General features: G+C 33.9%; 1 protein-coding gene across 1 annotated transcript in view; it reads left to right on the top strand.

Moving 5' to 3' along the window:
- Positions 1-21,305, top strand: part of ERBB4 (erb-b2 receptor tyrosine kinase 4) — a 712,433-nt gene that overhangs the window by 34,033 nt on the left and 657,095 nt on the right. The gene's annotated exons all lie outside the window — the stretch shown is intronic.

Here is a 21,305-nt window from a genome sequence, read left to right as displayed (position 1 = left end):
CATTTGTGATTGGATCAAGTTATCTCGCTGTGTGTAATAGTGCCTAAATTAGATAGTTTCTTTCTCTGGAAATACATATCCATTTTTTTCCTGATATATCAGAGAATTAAAGTGTGTATTTTTTTTGCCAGTAATCACTAATGGCAACTCATTTCTCACATAAAAGCAATCAAAGGTCATAATAATAAGAGAAAATATGTACATATTTATAATGTTATGCTGATCACTGATTATATGACACAGTTCTAAGGACTTTATATAGGGTAACTCATATTATCATTGTAACACCATAAGGTCAAATTAACAATTTCCCCATTTTGCACAGGAGAAGACTGAAAAGGTTGTGTAACGTAGGTAAACTGATTTCAGTTCATTAATGGCAGAGCCAAGATTCAAACTCAGGCAGACAGGCTTCATTGTCTTTACTCTTAATTTCTTTGCTATTATTCTTTGCAATATAATTTTTTTGAGATATACTTCTCTCACACCATGGAGTTATAGATGCCAAATGGGACCCAAAACTTTGGTTAGAACATTCTCGGTTTCATTTCTTGTTCCTTTTCCCTACAAGCTTGAAAAAACAATTATTCTTTAACCTTTTTTACATGTATAAAAGGATAGTAATAAAATCCACTTCATAGACATTTCATGAAGTTTCAATGACCTACTATATTTAAAAGCACTTAGCAGTGATAAGTACTTGATAAGTGAAATCAAAAGTGTTATATTTTTATTTTATTATCACATAGGACCTTCTCTGGACATAGTTTCCCATCGGGTTATACCGTGGTATACCTCAGAGAGTCTGTTCTAGAGTTGTGGTGCCCACTTTCTGGAACAGATAAAATATGGAGGGATTTTTCCATGTGGAGAAAAAGAGAGGAAACACTACAAAACTCAAAATTTGGCGACTGAACAAACTGAGCAGACCAAACATACTAAGTAAGCTTGAATTTGTCTTAATAGAGTTTACCTTTGTATCTCTAATGACTAATTTTGTTGTTGTTGTTGTTAATTTTATTTTTTAATTTACATCAAATTAGTTAGCATATAGTGCTCTAATGACTAATTTTATTGTATATTAATAGCCTAAAATTATTTCCACCAACTAATCCCACTTCATTCAACATATATAACCTGTTCAATCAACATACATAGCCTATTATGTTAGTCATAGAGGAATACAATAGAAGGCAGACTAGATTGGTGTTATTCAAATATTTATATATTCGAATATATGTTGAAATTCTCTTCCTAGGAACAATATAGTTTCTCTCACCCTCATGAGTCTTTACTTCCTGATCTATTAAGAGGCATACAGGTCAGAAAAATTTCAGTGGCTCTTACCTCTTTCAACTTCTTGCCTCACCAGCTTTTGTTAATGGGAACTTGATTATAATATAATAATGATATAAACACTGGTGCATTTCCAATCTCCAGGAAACAGCAATGTTTCTTTTTAAAGTCTCTAAATTTTAATTTCTGAATACTAAGCAAGAGCAGTATTAAATCAATGCGATTGCTAACATATAAATAAGACTAATATTATGTGAAAAGTCTATCTTTGTTCTACAACTCTGATAACTATGTATAATTCTCTAATGGCATTTAAGTGGAGCTATTTAACATGTTTTTCACAAAATACTTGAAAATTATGTATATGCAATGATCATAATCAGTTTTAGGAATGAAATTTGCTTCCCTTTGGATATCACTAATAACTGTCTACTTGTGACCTAGAGCTGTAATCATTTTTCCAAGGTCACAGAGGTTGCTTAAATGAAATGGAACTAGAAAGAATATCATACGTGGGAACTTTGAACAGTTAGAAAGAAAACACTGAGAAGAATGAGCTTGCCAACCAGCGTACTGTTTTACTAATTTAAAGAATAGTGGGATACCTGGGTGGTTCACTCTGTTAAGCATCCGACTCTTGATTTAGGCTCAAGTCATGATCCCATGCTTCATGAGTTTGAGCCCTTCATGGGCTCTGTGTAGGTAGCACAGAGCCTGCTTGGGATTTTCTCTCCCTCTCTCCGTCCCTCCCCTGCTTGTGTTCTCTCTCTCTCTTTCTCTCTCTCAAAATAAACAAACAAACAAACATTAAAGAATTTAAAAAATAAAAGAGTGAGACCACTGCTCTAAGTACTGAATTAATCATAAATAAGTTTTTCATCCTTTATTAACTTTTAAAATATGCATTAATAAAATGTTTTCTTGTCATAAAATTAAAAAAAAAAACTTTTGTTAGAAAATATGGGTAAGCAAGACAACAAACACCTTTTTTTTTTAAATTACATGATCTACCAATCTACAATTAGCCACTGTTATTAGCATTGTATTTATATCTTTTTCATTCTTCTTTTTTTTTTCCCTATGCATATATAAATAAGTGGGATAATACTTTGGGACTTTTAATCAATTTTTGGTCCAGTAGTATTTCTTTAAACCCTTTGTCTACTCCCTCTTCCAGCTTCTAATGGTTCTGAACCTGGGATTGCATCTCACTCTACAAGGGTCATGTAAAAATCTGCAGGAGTATTTGGTGATTTGGAGGGTAAGGAGAGGTGGTTACAATACTGAGAGTATATATACTGCACTTCAATTCCTGATAGTTTCTTTAAGTTTCATGGAAATTAGGTAAAGCTTTAAGGTAAAGTCAGTGAAGTGGGTGTGGGTAATTACCTAATTATTTGAGATTTTAGTTTTTCGTGTTTTTTTAATGTTTATTTATTTTTGAGAGAGAGAGAGAGAGAGCATGAGCAGGGGAGGGGCAAAGAGAGAGAGAGAGAGAGAGCATGAGCAGGGGAGGGGCAAAGAGAGAGAGAGAGAGAGAGAGCATGAGCAGGGGAGGGGCAAAGAGAGAGAGAGAGAGAGAGAGAGGGAGGGAGGGAGAGAGACCGAAAGAATCCATACTGTCAGTATGCAGCCTGATGTGGGGTTCAAACTCACAAACCATGAGATTATGACCTGAGGCCAAAATCCAGAGTCGGATGCCTAACTGACTGAGCCACCCAGGCGCTCCTGAGATTTTAGTTTTTTTGACTAGTGGGAAAAAGGGCTTTTAAAATAGAACTTAAGTTTAGGTTAAGATGACTTCAGTTTATTTCAAAAACTGAAGTTGTAATGTCTTCCTTACTCTAATTTTGGAAAGAATTGTGTCAGCCACATCAATCAACTTTATCTTTCTACACCTTCTTTACCTCTTTCCTGCTCTCCCATTTCCCTCCGCCTCTCTCTTACCACAAAAGAAATACAATTATTCCTCATATCCTATTTTTCTTAGTTTTAGATACTTGCGTCATTTTCAATAAGGATATATTTGTCAGTTTGGGGGAAAATGTTAGTTATAAATTCATGCTGGGAACCAAGTGGCTGCTTTTTTTTTTTTTTTAATTTTTTTTTAATGTTTATTTATTTTTGAGACAGAGAGAGACAGAGCATGAACAGGGGAGGGTCAGAGAGAGAGGGAGACACAGAATCTGAAGCAGGCTCCAGGCTCTGAGCTGTCAGCACAGAGCCCGACGCGGGGCTCGAACTCACGGACCGTGAGATCATGACCTGAGCTGAAGTCGGATGCTTAACCGACTGAGCCACCCAGGCGCCCCCAAGTGGCTGCTTTTAAAGCCAAATTAAAAATTCACATCAAAAGGGTGAAGATGACCAAGACAATGTAAGATAGACAGAATTGGTTGGGGTGATGTCAGAGAAGAGAAACATATACATCTGCTACCTCAGTAGTTTAGTTTTCACAGCTGAAGGAAATCATCAAAGATTATGGAGAGAAGAAACAGAGGAAACAAATAAGACTCCTACAATCAGTGTTCCCTAATAGTAAATCATTGTTTTAATTATTAATCTCTTGAGATTCTGGTGAAGATATTGTTACTTTGATGGGACATTTTTTTAGAAAACATCTATAGTGGACAGACACCAGAAGATTTAAATCAGAGTCTCTAGGGGGGTGAGGGGGGTGTGGCCTGTGCATCAGTGTTTTGTTTTGTTTTTAGGCTCTGAATATGATTATAATGTGCACCTAAGATTGAGAACTGTGGAACAAACATGTGTGAGTGAACAGCCAGTTACAATACTTCAAGGACAGACCAAGAAAGTCAGTTTTCAGGAGTTTCAGGCTCTGGGACAAACTTCCAAGATTAGCCGCTTCTACAGGCTAGACCAACTTGAGCTCACTGTCACTAAAACCTCAGGGTGCGGAGGCTGTATAACACCACAAAGCTAGGGAGAAATAGAGCTTTGGAAGTTTCCAACTAAGTTGGGCGTAAGGGGAGATTATCAAAATTGTTACAAGTCAAAGAGGTTTCAAGGAATAAAGTATAAGCATTGAATAGCTGATATAATAACAGTGATTACAAATAATGAGCTTAATCTTTTTAAATTTTGGTTTTAAATTGTATCAAATGTTTAAGTTTGCCAAAGGGTGTTATGTTTATTATTCTCTTGTGAAGACTTCATAGAGTTTATTTTCAAAGGAATAAATTAAGATGTCACAACTGCTGGATTGAGTGTCTGCTGACCAGCCATGTGTTCTGATGGCATCATTCATCAGATGCCAGTTTCTGAAAAACTAACAGGTGCAAATAGAGCTAACGCATCTGGCCAGGAAAGACATCTGACCAGGAAGTGATTGCACTTTGTTGTGATGTCCACAGACCTTTAGTAGTTAAAGCTTTGTAGAAGCTTATAAGCAAACCTTGTACTAGGTTGCTCTAACCAGCATGTTTTTTCTAAAAGAAAGAGATTTCACGATAATTAAAATACTCACTAGGCACAAATTATATAAGATGTATCTTTTATGTAATATGGATGAAACAAACAAATAAAAGGTAAAGAAAATATTCCCAAGATTACAAATGTGCAATTAAGCCAGGAAGACTAAATAAAGTCTAATACGAACCACCATTTTAAAAGTTTCTTAAATTTTTATTGGAACTTTTCTTCCCTATAATGTAAAGTGCAATCTCTAAAAATCCATTTTATTTGTAATTTTTACTTTATAATTTAAAATTCATAAGTTTTTTATAGAGTCACTCCAAAAAATGGGTATATTTTAAATAATGTAAAATGTGAAATCAGGTTGACATTTTCAGTCTTTTTTCTAGCTTTACTGAGGTATAATTGACAAGATATTTTTAAACAGTCTTATATTAGCTTATAATTTATTTTTCTATTTGTTTTTCTTTGCTAATAATTACCAAAATTAGCATTTACACATATTGATAGTAGATGTAGTAGCCGGTCTTCTTATTATTTGATAATTCTATTTTCAATTGAACAGATTCAGGACTCAAAAGAATGGTTGAGTTTTGTTTTTTTCCTTTTGTTTTGTTTTCCTGAACTGAATCACTAGCAGTACATAACAGCTCAGATTGCTCATTATTATTATGAGTCAGACAGAATTTATTATAAAGGCCACACACAAAAATGATTTTTGTTTGACTTATTGTTTACTTAAAATAAACAATAATATACTATTGTTAGAGCATTGCTTCTTATATGTTTATTAGTATAGTATTGTTTACAGCATATACTGATCCTGCAGTCTAGTACATGTAAGTGGTGGCAGTGAACAGTTTTACTAAAGGAAATAATCACTTTTGATGTTTTTTTTAAATATAATTAAAACAGCAAGAGCTTTCTAATTAATCACCCATTTACATTTAAAATTGAGTGATGGATTTATCAGAGAGTGCCTTATTCTATGGTTTCCATAAGTATGAGCTAACCTGGTAATCATAAATGTGGTTGCCATCCAGTTATTAACATATTTGTTATACAACTCATCATTTTCCATTTTAGACCCAAGTGTGTATGATATATGAAAAATGAATATGTTTATTCATCGGTTCATATAACAGATGTATGTTAAATATTTCCTATCTACAAGGTATGCTACACTGAGGTTATAGCAGTGACCAAACGTGGCTGGATACCTGCTCATAGAAGCACAAATTCTAGGTTAAGGTGAGGGGGACCAGAAAATACAGAAACAAAACCAAATATGTAAAGAGAAAAAAAGTTTTAGAGCCACAATTGTTATGCAAAGAATTAAAATGAAAGTAATAGGTGTAAATGGTTCTAGCTAATTAGATTGAGGGGTCAAGAAAGGGCTCTAATGAAAGTGCAATTTAAGGTGCAGTCTGAATGCTAAGAAGCCAGTTGTGTGAAGATCAAGATATCATTTCATATAGAGGGATGTTATTTAACATAAGAGCTCAGATGAAAGCCCTGACCTGGATTAAATTTGGCTTGGGGTTGGAGAGATAGGTGAGGATACAGTTGACTTGAGTGTGAAATGTGTAACATGAATAACAGAAAACCTTAGGATATTACAGTAGGAAAGGAAAATAATTAAATATATGCTCTAAAAAGGTAATTCTGGCTGCTGTGAATGGATTGAGGAGGAGCAGGAATGGAGCAGGGACACCATTGCAATAGCTGGAGAGAGATGGTGGTGACTTAGATGCTTGAAATTATAAAAGAAATCTGGTCAAATGTGTGGAACACAGGATCACATTTTATAGAATGATCTATGAAACTCCCATCTACTATGTACCTAGGGCTTTGGGTCAAATGATTAACTCAATGAATATAAAATAGAAACAAACAAAAACTGGGAATTCTAGGCAGGTTTTTTTTTTTAATATTAGTCATTTCAGTCTACTTATAGGTAAAACGAGGATCATATAACCAGATGATCTCCAAAGTAATCTTCTGCTTTGTATACAAGATGAATGCAATAAAAATTTAAAGAAAAGAAAGAGAAAAGTCAGTGAAGCATAGAAGAACCACAGAAGGGTTTCTGAAAAAAATGAGACTTAATCTGGAGTTTTAAATATTTGTAAGAATTCAACAAGTTTTTGGTTATGAAACGAAGTACAGAAAATAAGCCATTGTCTTCCCTCCCTGTTGCCCCTTTATCATCAGCCCCATGAGGAAAAACAAAAATTCTATCATCTTGCCTTCTCAATGTATTATATTGTTTGTTAAAGTCATTTAGATCTGAGTTATTCATTTGCATAGAAAGGATGCATTGATTAATTTTAGGAGAATGAATACCTCATTTGAAAACAACATACTGGATACTGCATGATTGGCTACAAAAGAGAGAATCTGTTAAAACCAAATTCATATTCTGGCATGGTGGAGAGTTAGAGTAATTGGTTTTAAAGTGAGGGCAGTTTGCTTGCTCAAACATTCATAGAAGGTGATTATTCAGCTGCTCTAAAAGAAGTTCATTGGATATACACATATGAACTGACTACAGCACCCTAAAATTCTTTGGGAGCCCCCAAAGCACATTCTCTCTGAAAGATAATCTACCAGAGTTCAAGCTGTATTACAAAGCTGTAATCATCCAAGACAGTATGGTACTGGAACAAAAACAGACACTCAGATCAATAGAACAGGATAGAGAACCCAGAAATGGACCCACAAACATATGGCCAAGTAATCTTTGACAAAGCAGGAAAGAATATCCAATGGAACAAAGATAGTCTCTTCAGCAAGTGGTGCTGGGAAAATTGGACAGTGACATGTAGAAAAATGAACCTGGACCACTTTCTTACATGATACACAAAAATAAGCTCAAAATGGATGAAAGACCTAAATGTAAGACAGGAAGCCATCAAAATCCTCGAGGAGAAAGCAGGCAAAAACCTCTTTGACCTTGGCCGCAGCAACTTCTTACTGAACACATCTCTGGAGGCAAAGGAAACAAAATCAAAAGTGAACTATTGGGACCTCATCAAAATAAAAAGCTTCTGCACAACAAAGGAAACAATCAGCAAAACTGAAAGGCAACCAATGGAATGGGAGAAGATATTTGCAAACAACATATCAGATAAAGGGTTAGTATCCAAAATCTATAAAGAACTTATCAAACTCAACACCCAAAAAAACAAATAATCCAGTGAAAAGGTGGGCAAAAGACATGAATAGACACTTCTCCAAAGAAGACATCCAGATGGCCAACCAACACATGAAAAAATGCTCAACATCACTCACCATCAGGGAAATACAAATCAAAACCACAAGGAGATACCACATCACAGCTGTCAGAATGGCAACATTAACAACTCAGGCAACAACAGATGTTGGCAAGGATGTGGAGAAATAGGATCTCTTTTGCACTGCTGGTGGGAATGCCAACTGGTGCAGCCACTCTGGAAAACAGTCTGGATGTTCCTCAAAAAATTAAAAATAGAACTACCTTACAACCAAGCAATTGAACTACTAAGTATTTATCCAAGGAACACAGGTATGGTGTTTTGGAGGGACACATGTACCCCAATGTTTATAGCAGCACTATCAACAATAGGCGAAGTATGGAAACAACCCAAATATCCATTCGTGGATGAATGGATAAAGAAGATGAAGTATTACTCAGCAATGAAAAAGAATGAAATCTTGCCATTTGCAACTACATGGATAGAACTAGAGGGTATTATGCTAAGTGAAATTAGTCAGTCAGAGAAAGACAAATATCATATGACTTCCCTCATATGAGGACTTTAAGATACAAAACCGATGAACATAAGGGAAAGGAGGCAAAAATAATATAAAAACAGGGAGGGGGACAAAACATAAGAGACTCTTAAATATGGAGAACAAACAGAGGGTTACTGGAGGGGTTGTGGGAAGGGGGATAGGCTAAATGGGTAAGGGGCGTTAAGGAATCTACTCCTGAAATCATTGTTGCACTATATGCTAACTAACGTGGGTGTAAATTAAAAAAAAATAATAAAATAAATAAATTAAAATAAATAAACATAAAATAATCTTAATAATAAATTTTTTAAATAAATAAAAAATAAAAGATAATCTACAAATGTTTTAAAAGTTGAGTAATTTTACTTTTGCATTATTAATTAGATCTTTTTCCAAACCAGGAATTTGAAGAACTCTAAGATTTTTTTTTTCTCCCTCTACCTACCATCTAGGTCCTGTTTCCTAGGACCTAGATATTTTCACTGGGTCTGCAACAAGCAGAATGTATTCTCATCATTAGTCCTTAATCAATATGCATTCATAATGATTAAATTCCTTGCATTGCTTTACTTAAAGTATATCTTTCAGTGAAGCTTGTTATGTTTAGAGATTACGTATTTGTTCCTATAGTTTGTATGTTGAACTTAATAACAATGGCATATCTGTTATTTCCAGTAATAAGTTTAAATCAGAAATGCAGTTTTATTCTTTCTTTTTACATGACAAGTATCACACAAAATAGACATATTTGAATGATTCAAAGTATATGGTACAAATTCACTAAACTTAACTGGAAAATATTTTACAATTATTCTTAAAAATTTCCAGGTACTTTTTTGTTTTAAAAATAATTCTTAAATATTCTTACTCAGCTATATTTACCTGAAAAGAGATCCCATAGGAAAGATGGGGCTCTAATAAAAGGGAGGACAGTAGTGGATTATTTCCTTCAGAGCTTTTTTTGACAATTTTAATTATTTCCTAGAAGATGTTCTAAGACTATGAAAAAAAAAGTTAATATGTTTTCAAACAAACATTCTTTTTAAAAAAACTTTATTTATTTTGAGACAGACAGAAGCACTAGAAGCAGGGAATGGACAGAGAGAGGGAGAGAGAGAGAGAATCCCAAGCAGGCTCTCTCACTGTCAGAGCATAACCCACTGTGGGGCTTGAACTCAGGAACCATGAGATCATGACCTCAGCTGAAGTCAGATGCTTAACTGACTGAGCCACCCAGGTGCCCCTAAAGACATTTTTGCTAGGTATTTAGGTAATTCCTATCAAGTATGTGCCTTTTCATGTGTTAGATGCCAAGGTTCCTGATCATAAGCACCATGTTAGTTGCTTCCTTGCAGCAATAGTGTTTCTTGAGGTAGAACCATACTAGCCAGAGAAAGCAGGTGATTGGACACTGACATTCTTAGCCATTCCCTTAGGGAACTGCCAGCCAGGGTTTGGGTCTCACTTTTGCCAGTCACTAGTTCGTTGACATCTGTAAGTTTGCTGCACATCCAAGTCTTCGCTCTCTCATATGATGCTCTTGTGTGAATATCAGATTTGTTATGATGGTTGTATCTAGGAAGAGATAGATGAATACATCCTTTATTCAACCCTTCTTCCACAAAGTGCTTCCAGCACTGATGTTTAATCCTTAAAGTCTGTGTCTTTCTTTAATAAACATAATCATTCTAGCCTCCTTTAATATAAGTTAGAATTTCATTTATGCCCTACTTTAAAATAAGATGATACCTGCAATAGAAAACTTCTGTTTATTAGACTGTTCAAAGACTACACAGTTCAATAACACTTTGATGCTGTTACTTGATTTGTCCTTTATGTATTAGAGCTGCAGGGTTTAGTCTCCTTGATGACCTTTTCCCACTAAATTCTGATTAGATGAAGAAATCTCCACTTGTTCCTGGCTCAGAAAGGAGAGCAGATAAATAACAGCAAGAACAAATGAACAATACTAGTAACAATAATACCAAGTAATGATTTTTGAGCTGTTAGTGTCAGACACTGTGCCTAGTGCTTTATACACATTATTTCAATTGACTCCCATGACAGTTCTATAAAGTAAATATTATTCCTGTTTAACAGAAGAAAAAACCTAAAATCTAGAGAAGTTGAGTAAATTGCCTGAGGTCACAAATAAATGCTAAAGCTAGGATTCTCACCCTTTTCTGCTTTGAAAATGTACCCATGGCATCTTCCTTGTCATTAAAAAAAAAACATAGAATGTTATTAGAATTTAGCTCTTAGAAATATTTAAAGCAGCAGACATGTTTTATAGATGAGGAAAGTTAATGCCAGTGTCTAGATAGATCTAAGAATCTCTTCCCCTGGCCTCCTGTTTAGAACTCTCTTCGCTAGAGTGCAAATTTTCACCTCTCAAGCTGTTTGGGCTGTGTAGAGTGCTGAGCGGCTGGAAGTGTCACAGAGAAACCCAGCAGGGTGAGGATTGTTAATAGATTTTATTAATTCACCAAACATTTGTTAAACAGTTACTACGTGCCAGGAACCGTGATGACGTGGTATGGAAACAAAGACTGATGACAAAATTATAGCTATAGGGTGTAGCTGATATTGATGACATTAGTAATGTTATTATAAGTTGTATTCGTTGACTTGCATAAATTTATACATACATTCTATTTATCACAGTAAAATTATTTTTACTTCTGTTATTGTTTGCTTTGTGGAAATGTCCTTTAGTCTCTAAGCAATATAAGCAAAAAAACAATGTTGTGTACTCGTTATTTAATGAAGTGTATTGCATCAATGGGTTTTAGAGATTTTGTGTATGTGTTAAAACCTTCTTGTTTATGGCCACATTTTCCATATGGAGGGTTACACTAGTAAAAGTTGATGGGTGATCTCTTTAAGGCACCATTGGTCCCTATCACTGATGCACATTCACTAGTACATACAGGTCTTTCTTAGAAGATACAAGTTGATGTGATTAGGTGAAACAAATTTTAGGGTAGGAGTAAAGTCCCTGGCAGGGTGTATTTGAGACTGTTGGAAGCCTGCCAGTAGTCTTATCTTGAATGTGAACATTTTGTTTGGCTCTTGGAGTTCAGGAGTTTTATCTTTAGAAAAAATATTCCTACCCATGTACTTTGAATGAGAAGGTTTACAGAATCTTCTCATATGATTGAAGAAACAGAACAGATGAACATAGAAGGGGCATAAAAAGGAGAGAGGCAAACCATAAAACATAGTTTTAACTAAAGAGAACAAACTGTGGGTTACTGGAGGGGTGGTGGGCCAGGGCATGGGGTTAATTTGGGTGATGGGTATAAGGAAGACACTTGTGATGAGCACTGGGTGTTGTATGTAAGTGATGAATTACTAAATTCTACTCCTGAAACTAATATTATACTATATGTTAACTAACTGAAATTTAAATAAAAACTTGAAACTAAAACAAATGTTTTTAAAATAAATAACTATATACAAAAAAAGAATCTTCTCATATGACTTGTACATATCATCTGGCCATGATCTCTCTTCTCAACATTGCTGGATTTGGAAGAGCAGGGCAAGTTGTTGCTTTAATGTGTTAGCCTTGTCCCTTCCCTCTTCCTCTCTCTATCTGCCCAATACAAGGGACAGCTGCTGTATTAGAAATTCTGTAAAATTAAGATGTGATTAAATACTTAAATCTATCTTATTTGCAGTTTCATGTCTGCAACTTAAAAGTTGTATGATATTGGGCAAGTAATTTAGCTATTCTGGGGCTTTGTTACCTCATCCATAAAATTAAGTGGTTAGACCTAAAGTAGCTTAGGCAAAAAGGGAATTTATGATAGTAATATAAATTTATTTCATAAAACCCAAGGACAATTTTTTTTTCTTTTTATTGGGGGGCGGGCAGTAGAGCCTCAGGAAACATGGGAATCCTAAATATAAAGACTATCTGAATACTGTATCCATTCCTCATCTCTGTTTCTGAGAATTGGCTTCATTTTTTTTCTTCCAACACTTATGTCATCTGCTTCTCTTACCTACATAGTGGAAAATATGACTACCAACTACTCCTGTGCTGATAGCTCTCAATCGAGATACCCAAAATAAGAATGAATTTTTGTTTGTTTGTTTCCTTTTAATAATTAATTTCAGGGAAGGAGTCTGACTGACCCCTGGCCATGTTAACAGAGGCCAGATGACAGCAACTCCCAACATAATCATGGCAATGAATTATGAAGACAGGACTGGAGAAATTCTCAGAATTGGCATTCTGGACAGGCATAATGTGTATCTATTTGATCACCTTTAATAGTTTTTCATGAAAAAAAATAGTGTTCCTATCCCTTATTATCTGTGGAAACAGGTGACCCTGATATAAAGATATTGAAGGCAATACAATAATGCTAATGACAGCTATGTTTATTGGCATCATATTATATCTCAGATACTGTTCTAAATTCTTTACATAGACTTCTTTAGTTATCAAAAGTTTATGAACAAGGTACAATTATTATTTTTCACATAAGTGTTTATAACTATTAGATAATATTGGGATTTTTTTAGAATATAAAATTATTTGCATTACTATAGGTGTAACATGTATGTGCCCATGGACATACATGTACATTCTACATTAATACATACAATGATACATTTTTATTATAATTATCTATTTGCTTATATGTGGAGAGAGAAAAGGGAAAAACTGGGATAAAAATAGCACAAAAATGTTAATAGTGGCTAATATTGTCTTTTTTCCATGTCTATTCTTTATTTGCCAATTCTGTGCAATGAATATGTATGCTTTTATTACTAGAAAACTAAAATCCTTTATATTTTCCATTGAGCAATGGCATCATTTAGTTTAGTGTCTTGGACTATCTTAGCTACTATCGAAACAGCAAGTTGACATAGTAAAAGATGGTAAAAATTCTTACACATAAACATATGGCTTCTGTGTTATGAAAGACTGGAAATAAGAGCCCTCTGTATGTCCCATTGAGCTAAGTGCCACCTCCTTATGCTATCATAACCCCCAAATACATATCTGTCTCACTACACTTATCACATCATGTTATAATCTCCTCTGCATTTTTTTCTTCCTTAGTAGGCCTTCTGAAGGGAAGAAACCATGCTTTGATTATCCCTGTATTCCCAGTATCTACTACAGTACCTGGAAAATAACCTGGTGCTCAATAATCATTTTCAATCCAGAAATGTTCAAGAAATACAGAGGGGGTCCGTCTTTCTCTTCTGAGGTCCCTAGTGGTGGAAACTCCTTGGAATTGATTCACTCTCAGAGCAGACTCTTTTTCTCAGCATTCATTCTATTCTTTTAACAATATGGCTTACATACTCCTGGAGATGGAAAACCACTACTCTGAGAGATAACTCATTCTACCATTGCTCACCTGGATTTATTAGAAAGGTTATATTTCCGGGTAATTGAAATATTTTCTGTTTCATAAGTGTTTTAACTCAATGGAACAAAACAGTGGGGAAAGTATTGGGTTTTGGAGGAGGGAGGGAGGCACATCTTCCTTTATGAAGAAAGGAATTTGCTGAAGAAATGGTGAAGACATGGTACTGTATTTAAAGGACATTAATAAAATAAATTTCCTGAGAAGAGGGAATTTCTGCTCTTACAGTTCCCAGTTTTATTTTTAATATACTTATATTACTTTATAGTTTTTCCTGTGAAGATAACCTACAACTGTCAAAAATAAATATGTAAAGAAGATGACCTAAGCCCAGCTGTCTATTTCCTCACTCTTCAGTCAGATGTCAGGCTCCCCATACTCTGCCAAACTGAAAGGGTCAGGGATGAACAGAAGGAGGTTGTGTATATGCCTAATTGTCATCTATTAGAAAGCTTTTATTCGTCACCCGTTTGTATTCAGTGATGAAAGACTGAGCGATATAAATATAGCCTCCATCTCTGTGATTTCACAAAACAAAGACAACACATGTAGGAATACTTAAGCTAATAATATGTAATCTTTCCTTAATGTAACACTCTGAACTAGAGTAATTTCAAATATATTATTTGGTAATTTTTAAACTATGAAAATTTGAAAAAGAAAACATAAACAAGATATAGTTTCTACCCAAAATTGAGTTTGGGTGTCAAGACTGATGATGTCAAATATGCCTGCCATAAGAGAGATGTGCATTAAAGAAAATAAAACAAACAGATAGTGAAAGTAGATATTGGGTGGGGAAAGATACAGATGAGGATAAAGGAAGATAAATATTTTTTTCTGTATCCACTGTATATCCTTTCCTGTGCCTTATCATCTACTGACCTGTAGTTTTGTAAATTGGAACTATGAGATTCAGGCTGTAAATAAATTACCTAAGTCATATAATTTGTAGGTGGGGAAGTAGTAGTCACTCTTAACACTTTATGATCAGATATCATGCTCTTTCTACCATCTTTCCTTCCAATTAGGGATGACAGTTAAAAAAAAAACAAAACAAGTTTGTAATATGGGAAGCATAGGCATTTTTGTATACATTTCAAAACCAAATGTGACTTTTTCCCACTATTTACTATTTATTATTCCACTCTTTAACATTTCAGTGAGTGCCTATTTTCTCATTTAACACATTTGTGAATTAAGTTAAATTTATTATCTCTATTTTTCAGATGTGGAGCTTTTATCACATTCATACATATTATATAAGTGGCAGAGCCAATATTCAAACCTAGGTCTATCTAATTTCAAAAATCACTGTGATTTTCACTAATATCTTCTAATTTGTTTTTTTTTTTTACCCATGGGTAATCAAGACTTGGTTCTTAAGTCGTTAAGAAATAGTTCTACAACAAAAGTCTAAGTCAAAATTGTTAACAATACTTAGGCAATAATGTTTTCTCTGAATCATAGTTTTCTTTATCTGAGAATTAGAGTAGGAGGGAAACTGTTCTTATCCCATGAAAAGAATTCCTCTCCTCTTGTAGATTTTCAGCCTAAAACTAGGTGTTGCCCATGTAACACCACTCATGGCTGTCAAATGGACTCAATGGGTTAGCTCATTTAATTGACTCTCATAAGTGGATAGCTTTATTGCCTTTATCATTTTTGTTTCAGTGCTCTGAATTCCCTCTAATTTGTTGAGTTATCCAATAGAAGGGGATAAAGTGGAGTAAAGTAATAATCTTCTCATGGAAGTCATTTGTCTTCCTATTTATCTTTCCTTATATGTGTGTACAATCGACTCTCAATTATTTGCATAGATAAAGAGGGAGCACTGTGCCATTGATAATCCAAAAGTCATTTACAAAAGGTTTACCTTCGTGATTATCTTTTGTGTAGGTGATATTCCCTACATACATTTCACCTGCACTCATGAGGGAAGAGAAGACCTGTAAGTGTGCTCAGTGTCAAAGAATAGTCAAATTATAGTGCCTTTTTTTTCTGCAGATAATCTATATGAAGAAAAATAGAGAATGGAATATGTAAAGTCACTCTTTAAGGATATATATTATCCTATTTGGAGTACCATATCGAACATCAGAATTTGAGTTAAACTATAATCCAAGACTCCTTTCCATTTATAAATCTGTCAAAATTGAGACATGCATCAGAATCTGTGCATACTTATTTAAAGGAGTTTCCATAATGCATTACTTACGGGATTGTGCTCACTTACTTTGTTAACCTGTTTTGCCAGGTTTGTCTGGCTTTGTTTGCTTATAATAAATCCAAACTCTCTTTTAACATACACTTGCCTTTTTAGCATGGGCAGTCTTTTGTATAGTCCCTTTTTATGTTCCCACTTGCATCTTCTTGACTATTTTACTGTTCCTATGTTTATGGTGCCTTCCAATTTACTGTTGTTTTCAAATTTCATTTGTGTGTTGTTTATTCCATATTGCATGTTAGTAATGAAGATACTGAAACCCAAGACCTAAATCAACCTTAGTGACAGTTCACTCCTCCTCTCAGCTCTGTCTTTTGCCATTTATCATTACCCCTTGTTTACAGCTCTTTAAATGGTTTTCAAACCATCTGAGAATAATCATCTCCAGGCCAATTTGAATTAATTTTGTAAGTCAGAGCTTATGAAACATTGAATTAAATACTCTGTGAAAACCCAAATATATTACTTGTACTGCACTCCCTTTATTCATTAATTTTGTACTTCTATCAGAAAAAGCAATCAGGTTTGTCTGTCATGATTTGTTCTTTATATAACCATACTGCTCATTTATTACTCATGGGCCTTCCCTTATCTTTTTCCTTGTACAGATGCTTTATCTTAATGGCTTCTATTAGTAAAAACAAATGGTACTAGGTTACTTCTTGTATGATCAATCATAGAGGTGTTTGACTCATTCATTTTTTTCATTAGTAGATGTTGAGGACCTACTGGATGAATTTCTAATGCAAATTTTCATAGGACAAATGAGCATGCTTCAAGTAACACATATTTGGTTGGTCAAGATCAGAGAAGGGATTTCCGACATGTGGTTTCCTTTTTTTTAGTGTATGATACTAATTCCAACATATATTTATAACTGCATGTACATGTATATTAAGTATATATTTTTCACTTTTTTGCTATGTTACTACTTTTTCCTGAGACATTGCTTCACATATATTTCTCTAACACTTTAAGGACACCATTAATTTTTCATAATCTTCCTAAATCACTGTCAAGAAAATGTCCCTTTCAGGTTTTTAAGACTAAATGTTATTTGAATCTACTTTATGAAAATGGCTATTCTTATAGAAAGTCAGAAATATTTTGAAAAACTGCAACTGTTTTCTTTTATAATGATAGTCTTTAATTAAAAAAAGGAAAGAAACCTCTATACTAATACTCACATATGCCATTTTACTATGCCAACATATGCAAATGCTCTCATAAAATATTATTTTATAGTCATCTTTATTTCTCAATTTCTTTGCTCAGAATCTGCATTTATTACTTTAATTTTAACATAATTCGAACAATACTGCCACATTTAACAAGCAAATAAAAATCTCCTTGAATTTTCTCCTTGTTTTTTTAAAAATTAAAATATGCAAGATATTTTAAGAGAAATATTTTATATGAATATAAATATTTAATAGTTTATAATTAATTGAATTAATTGCTACATATATAGTTTAAGTCTATCACCCAAAGTTGTAAACATCTGCATTTCTACATAAATGTGAATGTGTTCTCCTTACATGATTAAATTCTTCCTTTCAAGAGATCATTGGACTTACAGTAGCTCATCCAGTAGAACGTCACTTATAACATTTTTTTCATAAATATGAAAAATTACCTTGTTTTATTTTCTAGTTAGTCTTTCTTTAATATAATTGTTCATTGGAACCTTTATAAGGCAGCTATATAGCCAATTTTTGACCATAGTTTAACTCTCAGAAGTAAAAAACAAAATATCTCAAGTGTAATGAAGGCTGAAATTTGCCAAGTGGACTGCTTTATGATTATCTCATGATTGCTGCCTGTAAGAATTAATGTCACATATGGAAAACTCAGAACTGACATCCCCTTAAATACATACACATATTCTTAATTTTTTCACTGGAAATGCAATATTTTATTCAGTTTTAAGTATACAAGTCATGCAAATGTTTATAGATTCAGCTTCAATCAATGACCATTTGAAAAGAATTACCCAAAATGGTACATCCTGTTGGGTTAGGATGTTAGAAGCAGGGAAATGAGGATATATGTGTAGCTTTTGGATGAGCCTCTCCATAAAGACTTGCATCATTTGAATCAATGAATTTGTTGAAGCTCAAGCAGAGAAGGAGCTCTCATTGACATGTTTAACATTAACACCAGTCAGATGGCAAAAGAAGCATTATGATTTTGATTGATGCCATATGATTTGTACCTTTGATATTGAGTGATGTCTTTGCATGATTATTCCTGTACTGTCCTAAAGAAAAAAGTGTTTTTTAAACAAAAAATATTGTTTTCTCTTTCTTGTTTGTTTCTCAATGCCCCAATGGAAAAACTCTTTCTCATTTTTGTATGACATGCAAATATTGGAGGAGATTCTAGAACATCTAGAAAAGCATTACATCCCAAGATGTTCAATTGCATTTTATCCCCATAACCTGCATGTTGAGTGCAGGAGGCAAAAAACTCCTGCCTTCTTCACCACCTCCCTTTTTGTTTGCTTCAGCAATCTGTTGTAGGAGATGTCTCTTCTTAACATAACCTTCTGCAATTCTTTGAAACCCTTGTTGTATGAGTTATGAATGTCACAAACATAACTTTGTATGAGGAGATCTGTCTTATTGACAGAAAAAAATGAAAAGTTATAGTAGACATACAATGTCCAATACTAACATTAGACTACCAGGTGATACATTTGTTCTAAACTGGGAAAGACAGACTGTAAAGAATGTTTCAAAGAGTATTTTTAGAAACACCTTTAAATGACCTATTAAATGATAATGAAACATCTAGAAATAATATTCAGTTTAAGAAGGTGCTTCAAAGCATCTTGGAGATCTTTTCCACATAGTATATTTCACCGTTTTGTCATTTCAGAGGTGACATAGAAAGGGAGCCAGTGCAAAGGGTATGAATAGTTTAAACAATTAAGAAGAAACGTTCAAAAGCAATTCCTAAAAACTTACCATGTAAACCCTTAGAAAACTTTTGAATGTAAGGAATTACTTTTTACTATTTACCATATATCATAAAATGAGATAAACCCTACTGAGGACTCATTTGCTAAATTTTGACCCATGGAGTGTTTCTAGCATATTTTCAGTTGAACTGAATTAGTGAACTCTGAGGCTGTAGGTGCTTTTAAAAAGGAAAACATGCAAATTTACATTTAAAAATATAGTCTTCAAAAGAAATACATTCATAATGCATGGCAAACTTAAGACTGAGTAACCATTACTTGAAAAACAATTTTATTATAGAACTTAACCTTAAAAGATTTATTAAGCCACCCCCTCAAATGTATTATCTTTTCTTGCCTATTTTCTTTAAATTAAAGGATGCCAGATCTGTGTAAAATTCCCATTATGTAAGGAGTTGGTACTCTTTATGATTGATGAGCTGAATAGAAAGTGATTATTGTTTTACAAGTCTACAGGATTTAGAACAATAATCAATGAAAAATCTGTATAATCCTCAGATACTTAGTTATTGGGCTGGAACTATATATATATGGAACAAGACTCAGGAAATCTGAACCCAGTTGTGAAAGAGTAGCAAAAATGTTCTCTGCATGTGTATATGTTTTTTTCCTCTGATTTATATACTTTGTAAAAATGCACTTAGCAAGTACAAAGATGCATTACCTAACCTGAAATTTCCGTGATGATGTGTATTTGTTTTATGATTTATAATAGTGCTGTATAAGTTTCTTCATAATATCCTTACAATTAACTTTCTGTAATGAAGGTTATCAGAAGACTATGGGAGTTGTTACACAGAGAAATAAAGTATAGTCAATATTTTTACAGCACAAAACTTAATTATTAAGGGCATGAACACCTCAAGTTGCTTTCTTAGCAACACAACTGACAGTTTTGGTAGGATTCATCTTTGCTCTTATGTCTCAGCTAGTTTATTTCTCTAGATTTGTTAATTGTATTAGTGAGGCCATAGGCTTTTAGAAATATATAGAGAGAGCTATTAAGAATACAGATAATAGTGGCTATTGCTGGCAAGCATAAAGGGAATAAAAATAGATATAATATTGGGGGCTAGAATTTGGCAATATCTCTTAGTAATGAGATCTTTAAATTATTTTTTAAAGTTTATTATTTATTTTTGAGAGAGAGAGAGAGAGAGAGAGAGAGAGCATGCACAAGCAGAGAGGGGCAGAGAGAAGGAGAGACAGAATCCAAAGTAGCCTCCACACCATCAGTGCAGAGCCCAATATGGGGTTCAAACCCATGAACTGTGAGATCATCACCTAAGCTGAGATCAAGAGTAGGACGCTTAACCCACTGCAGCACCCAGGATCCAGGTCTTTAAATTCTTTAAATTCTTGACCTAATGTTTCAACTTGCCCTTCACCACCCCCCCCCCACACACACCCCACACATGTTTATTATAGCATTATATTTAATAGTAAAAAAGGAAAGAGCACAATGGTTGATCAATAAAAGATGGTCAAATAAGTTGTGCTCTGCATACATAGGGAGAAAAATGAAATAGTAAAAAAGAATGGAGTGATCTATAAATATCTACACAGAAAGATGACCGTGTATTAAGTGAAAAAATAAGTTATAGAGCAATATGTATATTGCTCTATTTGTAAAAAATTAATAGTAATAATGCTAGTAGTTTAAAATATATTGGTTTTAGTATATTCCTATTTGTACATCTACAATTGTTTATAAACAAATCAAAAATACAGTTGTAGTAATGTGCACCTAATGTAAATGGTAGTTGTCTGTAGAGACTGAGCTCTTAGTGAACTTTTATGTTTCATGTTCTGCATTTCAATGTAATTGAAAGGGGTACAATGAACTCATATTATCACTTTAAAAAAAATAACATTTATTTATTTTCAAGAGACAGAGAGAGATAAAGTGCGAGAGGGGAGGTGCAGAGAGAGAGGGAGACACAGAATCTGAAGCAGGCTCCAGGCTCTGAGCTGTCAGCACAGGGCCCGATGTGGGGCTCGAACCCACCAACAGTGAGATCATGCATGACCTGGGCTGAAGCCAGACGCTCAACTGACTGAGCCACAAAGTCATCCCTAGTCATTCTAAGCAAAAAAAAAAAAAGAGACCACCAAATAAATTGTATATATGCATATGTATGTTTTAACATGCTTTCTGATCTTTCTTCTTCCCAAAGATTTTTTAGTTGAGTAA

The sequence above is a fragment of the Panthera leo genome, chromosome C1, assembly GCF_018350215.1.
Source record: "Panthera leo isolate Ple1 chromosome C1, P.leo_Ple1_pat1.1, whole genome shotgun sequence".
Lineage (NCBI taxonomy): Eukaryota > Metazoa > Chordata > Mammalia > Carnivora > Felidae > Panthera > Panthera leo.
This window is presented reverse-complemented; position numbering and strand designations above follow the sequence as displayed.